The 16039-nt window shown below is 40.8% G+C and overlaps 1 protein-coding gene across 1 annotated transcript in view; it reads right to left on the bottom strand.

The window, feature by feature from the left end:
• Nucleotides 1–16039, bottom strand: part of CDH11 (cadherin 11) — a 42947-nt gene that overhangs the window by 22009 nt on the left and 4899 nt on the right. The gene's annotated exons all lie outside the window — the stretch shown is intronic.

The following is a 16039-nucleotide window of genomic DNA, read 5'->3' as shown; positions in this document are numbered from 1 at the left end:
GCTGGTTTGGACAGTCACTGGCTGGAAGTTGAAAGATAGGGAATTATATTCTCTCATGATCCTTTCAAATGGATTTAGCCCAAGATGCAAGGTAACTGTAGAAATACCTAATTTATGTCTAATCCCTCTTTGGAGCTTAGATATAAGCCTTAGATATAAGCTGCTAAGCCATAGGTCTGCATTTAAGGGAGAGACCAAGACTTATCAAGGATGCAATATTTCTACACGATCAACACATTTCCATGCTGAACACAACACCCATGTTTTTCTAGGCAGGAGCAGTGGCTGACAGAGCTCCAAGGGCCTACAGCTTGGATTTAGACCCTTGAAACACCTCTGAGGTTTGAGTCATCAAAGCAGAGAAGCAGCATTGATTGCCATGTCTGCTGGCTTTGGGCTGGTAAGTGCCACAAATCAATAAAAACTTGATCAGATATTTTTGATAATGTAACAATTGATTTAGCTATTTATTTCTAGTACTATATTGATGTCTTCCTTTCTAATACTTCTTAAAACACTAGGTCAGAATTAATATTTGAAGGAGAAATTGCATAATACAGTGAAACCTGAACTAAGGTCTAAACCTTCAGCCGCTCCCAATCCATCACAAAGGCCACTTGGATTTATCCCTGGGGTTTCCAATATATTCTTCTTGAATCTTTATAGAACAACCAATTTTATAAGTTCCCTATGAAGTTTCTTTCAGCTTTCAGTGTAATTCACTTTGCTCTTCTGCAAAATACTAACAAAACATTTGATGTTATATTCAGACAGGCACATGTATAAACATGTGCTACCATCAGCTTTAAAAAAGAATGATTTTTTAATGAGAAATAAGATCTTACACGCGGTATTTGCAGCAGAGAAAATGTGAATAGAGGGAAAAGCTTGAACCTACACCCCAATCTATAATTCCAGCAACAGAAAAACATCTCAGGTACCAAACCCACTCATGTGGGGACATCTGTCTCACCTCCTGAGCAGTCGTGCCCTCCTGTCCACATCCCTTTGCACAGGTACATAAAAATACATTGGCAAAAAGGGGATCAGAAGTAAGAGATTAAGTAAGATTTATTTCCTCAAAAAAGATAAGTTTTTAATTTTATGTCATTGAAAACTGAAATAACCTCAATTACAAGTCCACAATGGCTCCAGCATAATGAATTTGATGAAATTCACCCAGAGAGGTGTGAACATACTCAGGCTTTCATAAGCATATTTACTAAGTGTATTTGTTGGATCCATTTAATTTTTTACTATTGTTATATGATGGCACATTACAGATTACTCATATCAGCATGGAAGACATGAAAAAGAAAACAATCTCTATTATTTTGCCCAGGAAAATGTTTTTATTTTCACATGATATATGTGTGTGAAGTTTGGAGCATTAGGTCTATGGGTTTTATTTTGTATTTCCATTTTACTGAGAGGTAAAAACAATTTAAGATTTAAAGGTCCTGAGAAACTGAGATTTCACCTATTTTGGAGGTGGCTTAAAGACGAAAAGTCTTTCAACACTAGATTATAGTGGCTTTCAATGATAAATGGTTAATTCTGAGAGGAAAGGACACTCCTTTTTCCACCCAGATTTGCACAGAAAAAGTGAAATTGAAGCCCTAGGTATGCAGCATTTACTTACCAAGCTTCCCCAGCATTGAACTTTATTAAACATAGTACATCTTTATAAACACAACCCATCAAATTCTCTGCTCATCCCACAGGTGTAGACTGAGTTACTCTGTCCCATGCATAAACACCTCTTGTTTTACATCCTTGTGGAAATGTAATCTCCAGCACCTGAGGTAACCTCCTTTGGCTGCTTCGTCTACAGAAATTTATTGATGTAACCAAATCCTGCACCTTAAGACCAGGTCAGTCTGCTACATAATTGCATCCAGGTAATCAGTGATGCTGCTGTTCCAGACAAAGTTTGCTCTGGAGTGTCCTTCGAGTGAAACAGTCCTTAGTTCCAGGCCCGGTCCGGGTGATTACCCTGGGCAGGGACACTGCTACAGGGATCTGTGCTACAGGGATCTGTACTACAGGGATCACTTGGGCAGCAGATAGAGGGGCTCGGGCTCCTGGAATGCTAAAAGGAGCCTACATGCTCCAGACAGACCTGGAATAGGAACATATTCCTAGACAGCTGTGCATTTTTAAACCTGATGTGAAAAACCCCTGTAAGTAAACTGCTTATGTTAATAGACTTTGGATGCATTTGAAAATTAAACTCACTGACAATCATTCACCATTAACATCACATAATTATCTCAACTGCGAAAATAAGTAAACAAATACCCCCACTACTCCTAAAGTTCTCAATACTTTTATGTAAACCAGTAAACACTTTATAAAGCTGCTTACCAATAATGGAAAAGCCAAGTTGATACATATGTGTTTAATATCAGCTATTCAAGTGTGAAGTACTGGAAACAAACTGGTAATCCCAGATCCATGCCTAATTTATTAATAAGGATTAAAGCAAAAATTATTTGCTATCTTTTGGTTTATCCTCTGCATGTACATGTATGGAAACATATCTTCAAGCTAAAGAAAACTATAATCTCTCATTCACTACTTCACAGAATCACAGACTGGTTTGAGTTGGAAGTGACCTTAAAGCCCACCCAGTTCCACCCCCTGCCATGGGCACAGACACCTTCCACTAGCCCAGGTTGCTCCAAGACCCCTCCAACCTGGCCTTGGACACTTCCAGGGATCCAGGGGCAGCCACAGCTTCTCTGCCCAACCTGGGCCAGGGCCTCCCCACCCTCACAGGGAACAATTTCTTCCCCATACCCCATCTAACCCTGCCCTCTGGCAGTGGGAAGCCATTCCCCCTGTCCTGTCACTCCAGCCCTTGTCAATAGTCTCTCTCCATCTTTCCTGGAGCCCCTTCAGGCCCTGCAAGGCCACAATCAGGTCACCCCAAAGCTTCTCTTCTCCAGGCTGAACAATCCCAACTCTCCCAGCCTTTCCTCCCAGCAGAGCTGCTCCATCCCTCTGCTCATCTTGGTGCCTCCTCTGGACTCTCTCCAGCAGCTCCATGTCCTTGCTGTGCTGTTCCCCAGGGCTGGAGCAGCTCTGCAGGGGGGTCTCACCCGAGGGGCAGAGGGGCAGAATCCCCCCCTCCTGCTGCCCACTCTGCGGGATCAGCCCAGGGCACGGGGGGTTCTGGCTCCCAGCACACACGTCCAAGGCATGTCCAACTTGGGCTAAAAAGAATCCCTAAGCCTTTTTACAGTAATTGCTTCTGTTTTGAGTTATAAAGTCAAAGGACTCTATTCTAGTAGCAATACCGAGCTGGTTCTTTAGTAAGTGACCTACAGGAAGTCAGGCTGTAATTCAAGCTGGAGCTGCTGGCAATAAGGTCTCCCTGGCCTCCTCATGCCCCTCCTGAAGGTCCTGCTCTGCTCTTCACACTGTGTTGCCCCAGCAGGGAGCCCTCTGAGAGCCCTCTGACTCCCACAGCAGAAAAGCTGAGAGAATAAATCCACAGGGTTCCACTGAAGTCTATGAAATTACTCAAATTCCAAACAGTTGCAGTTTGTCCTTTTATAAATTACATTTTATTCTAAAAGGCAAGGTGCATAAGATGCTCTCAGGTTAGAGCTAAAATTTATAAAGCGAGTCCTTTTCTCTTGTGGAAAAATACCTCGTAATCCTGCAAGCATAGAATAGAGATGTGAGTATGGCAATTGCTGCAGCTGCCTGGGCTGCTGCTTGAGTGAGTGTCCCAAAATTCTGTGTGCAGCACTTGTAATCAGGCACTGCACAGATCAGACCCATTTGCTGTGAATGTTTGTAATATTTTATTTAAAAAATCACAGTATTTATATGTCCTCAAAACTACTGTTATTTCTGCTCATAGATTATATTCCTCAACTACAGCAAACAAATCTCAATGGGCAGTTGACCCAACTACATCATTGTGCTGGGTTGGGCTGGGATAGAATTAATTTTCTTCCTGGTAGCTGGTCCAGTGCTGTGTTTTGGATTTAGGAAGAGAATAATGTTGACAACACACTGATGTTTTAGTTGTTCCTGAGTAATGTTTATACTGAGTCAGGGACCTTTCAGCTTCTCATGTCCTCCCTCCAGGAGGCTGGAGGGGAGGCACAGGAAGCTGGGAGTGGACACAGCTGGACAACTGACCCAAACTGGCCAAAAGGATCTTCCAAATCATTACAACATCAGGCTCAGCACATAAACTGGGAGCCACTGCTCAGGATCTGGCTGGGCATATGTCTGTGACCGGTGAAAAATTGCATTGTGCACCAACTGTTTCGTACATTCTAATTCTTTCATCCTTATTATTATTCTTTTCTTCCTTTTCTGTCCCTATAAAGCGTCTTTATCTCAAGTGATGAGTTTTCTCACTTTTATTCTTCCAAGACTCTCCCCCATCCCAGGGGAGGAGCAGGGGAGTGAGCAAGTGCCTGTGTGGTGCTGAGTTGCTGGCTGGGGTTAATCCACAGCAGACATCTGTTATTGTTTGGAATCGCACAACATGTAATTTTGAAATTCTAAGTTTTCCTAAGAAATCTGTAAAAAAGCTGCTTCCCACTTCCTTAAGCATAGTGGGTGCCAGGTTTCACAGAATCATAGAATAAGCTGAGTTGGACGGGACTCATTAGGACCATGGAGCCCAACTCCCGGCCCTGCACAGACACCCCAACAGTCCCACTCTGTCCCTGAGAGCATTGTCCAAACCCTCCTGGAGCTCTGGCAGCCTTGGGGCTGTGCCCACTGCCCTGGGGAGCCTGGGCAGTGCCCAACCAGCCTCTGGGGGAAGAACCTTTGCCTGAGATCCAACCTGAGCCTGCCCTGACACAGCTCCAGCTGTTCCCTGGCTGCTGTCCCTGGTCCCCCCAGAGCAGAGCTCAGTCCCTGCCCCTCCTCTGCCCCTCATGAGAAGCTACAAACTATCCTTGCACTAAGATAGACTGTTCTCAAAAGGAAGAATTCCGTTAACATATTTTGATTGCATACAAACAAGTGTTGGCAGTTTTGGTATTGAATAATATCTTTATCAAGGATAAAGGGAGAACAAGAGTTAACAACCACCACACAAGATCCAGTCACATCAGCAGGGCACAGGAGAGCAGTGAAATTCCCAAATGCTGCCCGTATAAGTTGATCAGTTGAGCTATGCAGGACTGAGAAATGTCCAAAAAAATCTAGTCCACACTCTGAAAAACAACATACACCATGAGGTGCATACAGACATGTTTGCATGGAAATAAAATATGTCCCTAAATCCTTGGGACAACATACTGTCTGGGCATTTCTAGATACACAAACAGTATGTCTATGCTGTGTACTTGTAATTATTACTTAGTCCTGGAAATGTAGAGCTCATAAGTTGCAATTTTAACATAAGAAAAGTCTGTTCTTCTACTCTTAGAAAATAATATCCATCAATATTCCTACTGGAAATATACTATTCATGTAAGAATTCAATTAAGAACACATCTATCATAAACCTGAAAAATAATATATCCAAGTCCACACGGAAAACATACTCTACAAAGTCAGTCTGCTCTACACAGCTTCACACTAATGTGCATGACTGCTCAGAGATGACTAACAGCAAAAGCTAAAGAGCCAGCAAAGATTATTTTAATGACAAGACCAGTGGCGGAAGGGAAGTCTGGCCAATTTTAAATTCCTTTCATTATATTTATAGCAAAAATTATCCCAAACGTTCCTGATGATTTCCTGCGTGCTATTAAATGACCATATGCCAAGTTATAATAGACTAAACAATTTTTCTGATTCGTCTAGGCTGTAACTTCTGGATGATACATTAAAATAGCAATTGTTCTCAGGAATACACTTGGCAGAAAGCAGCCAAGACCATGGTGTAGCAATATAATAATGGATGATTATGTTCTGAAATATGTTGCACAAGTATCAAGTAAATATAGCAAACTCCCAGTCCAAATGTGATTTTAGCTGTAATTAGAATTAACTGAGAAGATGAATGATTAATTTTACAGTAATTTTATCATCAGACAAGGAAATGAATAGTTTTTTAATGACAGAATAAATATTGGATCATATTAGTTCTGGAGTTGAGAGTGTCTGAGTTTTGGGCAATCAGGGTCATGAAAATGAGCAGTTGCCATGGAAAGAAGGTAGGAATCAGATTTCCAGATCGAATAATCAGACGAGTCCCACTGAGCCCTTACTGGTAAATCTTTAGGGTATATCATGAATTTACCTGCTTTGGGAGTTTTTACTAAAATAGAATTATGTGGAAGAGCTTTGTGCACAACCATTCCATCACTTGTGTGCACTGATGAATGTGTGAGCAGTTCAGCCTGGCATGTATCTTCATACTCTTGTACATTACTGCATTCAAACCCCTGATGCCTACCTATTGTCAAGAAATTTTGAGCACATTAATACGATAATATTTTTGAAGCATATTAGTTCTTGGTGCAGAAAGCTATTCAGCCCTAACCACCCAGTTTCACACATCTTGTAACCCAACAGTTGGGTTTGATTTGATTTTTCTCTGTTTAACAAAACATTGTTCTTTTCCTTGACTCACTTCAAGAAAATGATGCATAAAAAAGTAAACAAATAGCCTGTTCTCTTTGGTTTGTGAAACAAAATAAAACACCAGGGATCAGTACCTTGCACTTTTAATTTAATTATCCTGGTTACTTTTTGATTTTAAAATGTTCTGCATTATCAGACCAATCTTTGAATAGTTTTTAGCTTAGACTTCACAATATACTTGTGAAAATAAGGCCTCTCCTTTTATTTACATGAAATAATATTATGCGACATATCAAGTCCTACATATGTAGTTTGCATGACACGTAGCAAAGTCCTGAAAAATGCCAAACTTTTTGATTCTAGGTACTCTAAAGACTCGAATTAGGATTATCTTATTTTTCCACTGGAACTAGACTAAGACTGATTTGTCCTGGATAGAGCTACCCCTATAATATGCAGAATTAACAAAGGTGCAACAATGGTGTGTCATCGTTTGCAAGGTCTGCATTAAATGGAATGAGCTGAACTGGAGGGTGAGACAATATCAGCATTTTAACTTTCAGTGACTCCAGCAGGGAAGGGCTTTAAATGTGTTTTCAGTCAGGAAATCAGCCTGTTAGGAGATGGATTTTTGCTTCCTCACATGAACCCTTTCTCCTAGGGCAGCACCAGGACACGGAGTTTTGTTCATACACCAGCAGATTTCCCTCTCCAAGTGCCAGGACATGGCCCTTACTCATCACATACAAAACAGGAAAATTAAACACTGCAGGACTCCACACCCAGCACACTGACTGTAGGACCAACCCCAGAGACTGGTTGTGTCTGCTGGGAATCAAGCAGCAGGAGCACAGAGTGATGGGACAACTGACAGAGCAGCTTTAGATTGGATATGGGGAAGGTTGCCCAGAGAAGCTGTGGCTGCCCCATCCCTGGAAGTGTCCAAGGCCAGGTTGGACGGGGTTTGGAGCAAGCTGGGCTGGTGGAAGGTGTCCCTGCCCATGGCAGGGGTGGCACTGGATGAGCTTTAAGGTCACTTCCCACCCAAACCATTCTGTTGTTCTATGATTGCATTAGTCTCATGCAAAATGTTTTGCTTAGATGACAATTTCTGACATAGGAAAAGATTTTCCTGCTGTATATATAACTGGTAAATCTCATTTTTCCCAATGTGTGATTCTAAAACAGACCACCAGCAACTAACTCCCTCTGGGCCCTTCTGCACCACTGAATCCCTCTTCTTGCTGAAACATATTCCAGGTCTCACTGGAGCCAACAGCAAATAACCCTCATCTGAATGCAAATTGATATGAAGTCTTCTGTGTCATTCACAAAACATAATTAGTCTTATGAGAAAAAAGTATTTAGACCAGGAAAAGATATTTTTCATATTTAAAGATACTTGGAAAAAAAATTCTCTTAATTATTCCTCTGAAAAAGAAGAATCTCACACTCCTCCAGTTCATGTTCTGCTGTTCTGCACAGGAGCACGATGCAATGGAAGGGATTAGAGCCTGAGGTCGAAGTTCTACAGAGTTAACTATGTATATAACTTTATAACTTTATATATGGTGTGCAAAAAGCCAAGACTCCAGAGGTATCCTACTACAGAGGGATTCTAGGTCATGGCAAGATTTGTATGTACTAAATACAGAAATAAAATCTTTACAGAACTGCTGATTTCCATCTTTACAATAGAAGTTGCTTTAAAAATGCTAAGTAAGTTTTGTAGAATCCTATTCTGAGTCTGTAGAATCCTATGAAAGAAAATCTTAATCCTTTGCAATTTTAAATTATGTTTTATAGCACTGTATTGGATTACTGAGATGTTTAAAGCCAATAATCCCCAGCTGCTTCAAAGAACAGTTTTTGAAATGTAGCCATGTTTTCCTGGAGCAGCTTTGGGACTCAGTATTACGAAACCAGAGACAAACCCAGAAAATGATGGCTCTTTGAAAACAGAAGCCACTGTGCGGGGAAGAGGAAGAAAAATAACCTCCTGAATGGTATGATGTGAGGTGTCAGTATCCAACTCTGAATTCATCATGGAAGGAAAGCACTTCCACCAAGCCTTGATTTACTTTGTACCCGTTCGAGGAAAGTGAGGTTGCCACTGCTGTACCTCATGCAAAGCAGGAGGGAGCAGGAAGACAACTTAGTATATTATGAAGTGAATGACACAGAAATAAGCCTGAAAGAGTGATATTAAAAGGCTTGGGAAGTGAAAAATGGCTGTAAACAGAGTTTTACATTTATTTGCTGCCCTAGGGAGATCCACTTAAGATAAATGTGACAGAGGCTGACTGGTTTTGAGCATAAACTCTACAGCAAAACAACCAGCATAAGAAAGGTAGTCTTATTAAGCAACATGGTGATTGATAGAGTCATTTCAAGTAATGACTAAACTCTTGGTAGAGTTTATTTTAAAAAGTAATTGTGTTCTTGTGCATCTCAGACCAACTGGAATTCTCCTAATTTCCTGTGTGGTACAAGGCCAATACAGCTCCAGCCTAGTCCATCCTCGTTTCCATTCAGTTTGATGGCAGTGGCTATAAATGACCTCATGAGGAGGAAATAAATGATAACTAAAGTGAACTTAATTCCAGCTACTAATGCTGTACTTACATGCTAAGCCAACCCTGAATATTCTTTTCCCTAAGAATGTATAAGTATGAATGTCTAAATAACACTTGTGCTGTGACTGACGGGCCTTTTGGTTTATGCCAGAAATGAGGCAGAAAGTCAAGATTAAAGAGTGAAAACCCATCAAAAACTAACGACTGCAGGCAGGTCTATTCAGCTACCAAACCAAGCCAGAAAGAACTGCACCAAGCAATCCACTTCTGTGGTGATCTCTAATCTCTTGCTGAAGGGCTGACAGACTCCACACAATCAGAAATCCAAAGTCAGTGTGGTACTGCACTCACAGCCTCCTTTCTCCAGGCAGCTTCAGCAGTGCTGCTGAAATGCCAGACTGTTAAAGCATCCTCTGAGGTCTGTCTGTGACCAGCGTGTTCCTCTATGAAACTTTTCTACTTTGGATAAAATTCTCCAAGACTCCTGCATCCCCTGGTGCCCTTCAATTTGGTCTCCCTCAATTAGGAAAGTTCCTGATAAAAGACTTCCCCTATGGAAGGACATGGAAACCACCCCAGCAGCACTTTGTTTAAGCCTAGCAACCATTTTGACTCTCTATTTAGAGTCACAAATTACATTCTCTGGAACATTTATCTTTATAAAACCTCACAAGTTAGTGAACTACTACGAGTTCCTTTTACAAATACATTTGCTAAAGAGAGAAAGGTGAGAGCTAAATTACTCATCAAAGAGCCTTCTTTTCTCACTTTCTTGGAGCTGCTGAAGGAAGAGCTCAGATCTTTCAGTCATGCCCATGAAGGTTCTCTTTTTGATAGTTTGCTAAACTATTCTACTTTAGTGCAAATTTCTTCCATAAAGCCACTTTGAGAATTCTGAATGAAAAAGTGAATCAATAATTAATTTTTGCCGAGGCAGAGATTGTAAAGAGACCTATTTTGGCTTGATAGCATGAGATAACAACCCCAGAATATTCCAACACATTCCTGAAACAGCCTCAATAGCACCAATAACAGAGACCATCACTGTTTAAATACCTAAGGGGAGGCTCCACCTGAAAAGACCAAACCTGCAGATTTATATTACTATTTGCAAACCATTAAATCATAAGATTATCATTCAAACAATAATTGCATAAGTATCTTCTGAGATATCTTGTTGTAATTAGTCACCATAGAATATTTCCATTTAACCTAAAAAACAAATACATAAATGCAAAGAAAACACCATCTCCATTCCCAAAACTTTCCCTTTGGCTTCCTGACCTGCTCTGAGCACAAATCAGAGGAATTATCTGTATTTTCAGTGTTTGAAAGCTATAAGGACTAAGACATAATTCCCAACATTATGTTACAAATCTAAAAATGCAGCAAGAGGTGTTAAAGTGATACAATTAGATGCTAAGCATATAAATAGCACAAAGACAGGCTCGTGTCAGCTTGCAATTAAAATCTGTTTTTCATTCAAATGATACATTTTAAAAAAGGGCAAATTATTCAGGACATCTTTCATGATTAGAACTTGCTTTGAGTTAAAGCTGTTCATCACATATTTCTAGCAGATCATATGAACACATCCCAGAGACTATGGCTTGGCACTATTAGTGACCTGTAATCACAGGGGATTGCAACAAAACATTTCATTTCTATTCTTCTGACAGAGTCATTAACAACAACAGTTTTAAGGCAGTGCCTTGCTACAGTTGGAAGGATGTTTGTTATCAGGCTATCATCCAGAAGAGGAAAAATTTAAATACCTTGAACCAGTTCTTACATAAAAATTTCAGAAACTGATGTTCCACAGTGAGCTGGTCATGGAAAATTGGCCAAAAACGGGCATTTTAAAATTAGATTAGTGTTATTCATAGCTGAAGCTATGAATCAACTATAATCAGCTGTATTTTGGAAGAGCATTATATGTCTGGAGGATATAAATACCTTTTGCCACCATTTCTTTGATGCCAAGGACAAGTCTTGACCTTAAGAGTGCAATAATCAGGTCTTGTGAGATATATCTGCATCCAACCAGAGTTCACCAACCATAGATCACCAACCAGAGTTCTTCATTTTGGATCCCCAATGCCTTTTTTAGCCAACAGGGCAGTTATAAAAGTACTTGAGTGTGAATGAATGTGTGTCCAGTCAGGTACAGCTTTAACTTCCAAACCAATAACAGTTTTCTCTCTAATGAAGACCAGGGAAGTGTTACTTGAAAATGAGTTTGTGAAAAAGAAAGAGGAAAACAACTCAACATTTGGTAGAATGGCTGCATTGAGAACAGTTACATTTTTTGATTGAATGACCTTAAAATGAGACAAGTAGAGGGGAAAGAATTTATATTCATAATAGAAAAATAGATCCAAACCCCCCATATATGTACATACACACACACACACACACATGTACATATACATATATAAGACTGAAAGTTCCATTCAAAAGAACAGGATTAGGCTTTTTTTTCCCACATTAAATATGCCCTTGCATTCAGCATATTTTTCTACCAAAATGTTCTTTTCAAAATGTTGCCAGGGTGATATCACTATTTCAATCCAACCAATTTCCTTTGAAGTCTCCCATAACAGTAATTAAATAAATTGCTCTTGGAGTAATTATGTTTTTTTCTGGAAAAGGAACTATTAGGTTAAAGAGAGATGAGAGAGTCTGTCACCAAACATAATCTTTCTAAATACATTGGTACTTGTTACATTTATTGGGAGAAGGATGGAATACTTAGAAACTTTGGACCTTTTTAGCTTTTTAAAAGGAAATGTCGACTTCACAGCTGAAATAAGAAACAAACTGAAATGACTGCTGACAGTCCTGGGAGTGCATAGAGAAGGAAAATGGAGGCTGTGTCAATAAAAAGCTTTTAAAGACCATGTATTAAGCCCAAGAGAGTCAGTGTGAGCTAGAAGCCCAAATTACAATGTTAGAAGCAAGTAGCTGGTAGACAAGATGAAGGTGACTGAAAGCCCAAGACTAATGATCAAGTGCATTGTACAAAATGGAGCTCTCCATAAATACGTCATGTTTGCAAGAGCACGAGGCTGTGGAGCCTGGGTTACTGGAGCTGAGAAGGGTCTGTGCATGGCAATGCATCAAATCAAATGCCTCCCACCTCTGGTCATGCATTTTATCACCCCTGATGGAGGGAAACAAGGCTTTCACAGTTCCAGGTAATTTCCAGATCTGTAACTTTATGTTTCATCTGTACTTTCCCTCTTGTTTCCAAGTCAGGCTAAAATTGTTAGTTGCAGTGTGTTGAGTGTTCTATGAGCTTTATTCAGGTTTTTTTCCCAGATTTTGTTTTAACTTTGCTAAGGATTCCCCTATTATTTGTGGAAATTTGACATATACCTGAGAAGCAACCTGCAGCACCCACTGGATTAACCTTCAGAACAGGCTGAGCAGCCCCTCTGCCCTGTTCTCTGGTGCAGCCTGGTATCTCAGACTTCCCAGGATTTAAGTACTGACACTGCTGGTTTTGTTCACATCACAAGGAATCTGGAGTTGTTCATTTCAAAGCATTTTCATTCAGCAGGTGTGTATCTTTGTGTATGATGCTGAACACTCCCCTCCTCCTCTTCCTCTAAATCTCTTTGGTAAATAAGAAAAGGCTGCATAAGGGTAACCCATACGGATTAGTATCTGAATTTCTTTACAGAGCCTTCACAATGTCACATCCAAGGGTAGTGATATAGTGCTTGTCTACAAAGTTAACCCTCTCTTTTCTCACCACTTTGAAGACAGAAAGACAGGGGTTTCAACTGCAAAACTTGCAAGAGGACAATAAAAACCAACTTCCTGGAAATCCAGTGGTCAGAGAGAATAAAGCACCAGACAGGCACCAGCTGGAGAAACTGAATCTGAGGACTCATCCAAGAACAGGGAACATCTTTCTGAACAGACAGACATATTTCTTGTTCCAATGTAATGGTTGACAGGGTAAACATTGCTATAAAAAACTTAACATGATCTTTATTTTTTAAAACTCTTTGTGCAAATTTTGTGAACCCCTTCTGTCTTAAGCTTCAGTAAGTGAGCTTAGAATCAGACCCAAGGAATGGTAAATACATATTATAAGCAGGAAGAATCATTATGAAGGACACACACCGCCACTTATACTGTGTTTGGAAACACAGTTTTAACTGAACCCAACTATAATACGTGACAGAAATGATTATGTAAGAATATGATTACTAAAATGAATGTTTACTAAATGCCTATTTCAGAATGGGGTTTAAATAAATAGTGTAAAAAGTAATTTTCCATGTGTTAACATGAACTTATTAATATTTCAGAGCCTTGTAAGCCCATAGGATGGTGTTCCCATTGGCTGTGACATGCCAGGGGCCACGTGTGAGACTGCCAGCACAGGCAGCAGGACCCATTTGGACCTTTAGACATCATCAGGACTTGTTTTGGCCTGCCTGGGCCTTGGTTTTGGTTAACTTATTTGGCTGTAACAGGTTCTCTAAGGACCAGGTGGCTTTTGGTTTAGCTCAGGATGAGTGTGTGCTGTCACACTGTTGGTTTGTGTACATGTTGGAAATAGACAGATAAAAATAACAACCCACTTTTCCTTGTAGAGCAAACTGTCCATGATCCCCAAGTGAAATGCAGCAGAGGCAGGCATGGGATGATATGAGGAGATTTGAAAGTCCAGGTACAAGATGATAGTGGAGGGCCCCAGGCTGTAAACTGCTCACCAGGGGTCAGCTGCTGGCCAAGGAACAGACACAACCTTGGGAGCTGCACAGAGCCAGTCTTGGATAACACAGGGAACAAAGGGCAATATTCAATGTACAGAAAATACACCTTTCACAGCAAACCAGGAGGTAATGTGGAGCTACAGAGCAAGCAAGGGTGTGGAGCATGTTAGGAAACATAAAAATGACTCTGGGTGGAGGAAGAAGGATCCATCCCTGTATTGCTCTGGAACACAAGGACCCTCCATCCCCATCTCCACCTCAGGACATCTGCCTGAGAGGCAGCTAATGGTGAGTATGACACCAGAGAAAGGGAAGGTTGTGGGCATCACTGTTAACTGTACATAACTTGTATAAAAGCTCAACATAGTTGAACTAACAATTCTTTGATTAACTGTTAAGACTTTAGGTTAAAAGTACCTTCTTAGCTTTTAACTTCTGTTCCTTTGGTCTAAATGATCTTGACAAGCTGTAGCATAATAAACTGATGGAGGCTTCAAGCAACCTGGTCTGAAAGCTCGATGTAACACAGGCAAAGCAGTTCAGCTGCACTAAAGACAGTATGTCAGCCACGTGTGAGCTCTGGTTAAAGGACACAGAGCTTGCTGAAAGGAGAAAATGGCACGTGGGGAGCAGAAGGAACCTGGATAATGACTGGGCCAACAGAGCACCAGCTTCTGCTTAGGAGAGTAGTTTTGACAATTGTCAAAAAAGCCATTACCATTCTATTCTTTGCTGGGAAGTTTTCCCACTTAAACAGTTAATTGATCTTTTTATTTGTTAAATATAAAGCAAATCAAATCTCTACAGACCTACAAGGAGAAAAGCAGCCATTCCATTTCTTGAATACACAGCCATTGTGTTATTCTGTTGATCCTGTGAGCAGCAGAGCAGCAGCAACCAGTGGGTCACTGGATTTCCTGTGAGACAGCACAACACAGTCTTTGTTGAGCTGTCCCTGGAGTGAGTCATTGTGACTCACTGAAAGGCTGTTCCCTGTGCTGGGGCTGTTCTCCCCTGGGCCTGATACCCGGCAGAGAGGGAGAGAGGACCAAGTGCTACCTTTGGACCTGTAAACACAACACAGCAGTGAAGTCTGCAGTCAGTCCCCAGCCTTGGAGTGAACAGCTCATTAGTGAGGGCTCAATGTTTGTGTGAGCACATTGCCTGGAAAAACGCAGAGAAATACCCTCTCTCCAACATGCTGCAGCTCACACATGTCGCCTGCAGTGTGAGCACGAAAACAGCTTGGGAGGTCAAGGAGAGTCTTTTGGTTGGTTGGTTATTTTTGCTTCAGTGCAGCCTTGGTTCACAAAATATAGCTTAGAGCATGAAACCAAGCCAAGAGAGCCAGGAGGCCTCTCTGAGTGGCCAGACTTTAGAGATTACATAATCTGCTTTTCTATTTTGGAGGGAGAGAAGGGAGAGTTGGAGGCCAAATGTCCAAGTTCTCTTGTAAAAGTAGGTATAAACCTGTAAAAGTACAGGGGATCAGACCCCAGAACCACGAATTTTCAGTATTTTAGGTTGCTGTTTCTAAAAGAAGATTGTGTTCATAAACAGAACCAGAAAATACCCGGCAGGGTCAGTCCTGCATTTGATTTCAAAAGTTATATTGGCTCAGACTTCCCCTTTTCTGGCCTCTCATGTTATCCCATTGAATTCATTAGAAGGTTGTGGCTACTGGCCAAAAGAAACAGTTAATGCATCCCAGAGCCCATATGCTTTGAAATATCTTCTGAGACAGGAATTTATAGCATTGATATAATAAAACTCAGATTTCAATACTAAAGTCTGTGTGCTTGCCACACATACCAGAATTATACAGGAAATTTGAACCATGAAACCCTGAGGAAATTCGGAAAAATATGCAGCAACATCTAGAAAGAGGCCATTAGGACTTGGTTACACTTTTAAGAACAGCCTTAAGCAAGAGATAAATCACATATGGTGTTACACAGGTAGCAGAAGCAGACCTAAAAGAACTGCCATTGAATCACAAATACTTTGGTTTTGGCACACTGAGTATAGCAAACTTAGCCTGGTCTAGAGCAGTTCCTACCTTAGATAAGAAAAGATAGGATTTAGTCCTGACTCCATCCTCACTTTGCCCCTCCATGCCCCTGCCCTGCCCCGAGAAGGTTAGTTTTTGCTTTGATGTAGCTGTTTAGTCATTCTATTCTATTCTATTCTATTCTATTCTATTCTATTCTATTCTAT

The sequence above is a fragment of the Neopelma chrysocephalum genome, unplaced genomic scaffold (assembly GCF_003984885.1).
Source record: "Neopelma chrysocephalum unplaced genomic scaffold, ASM398488v2 Primary Assembly neopelma1_177, whole genome shotgun sequence".
NCBI lineage: Eukaryota > Metazoa > Chordata > Aves > Passeriformes > Pipridae > Neopelma > Neopelma chrysocephalum.
The sequence above is the reverse complement of the archived record's forward strand: the minus strand, read 5'-3'. Positions and strand labels throughout refer to the sequence as shown.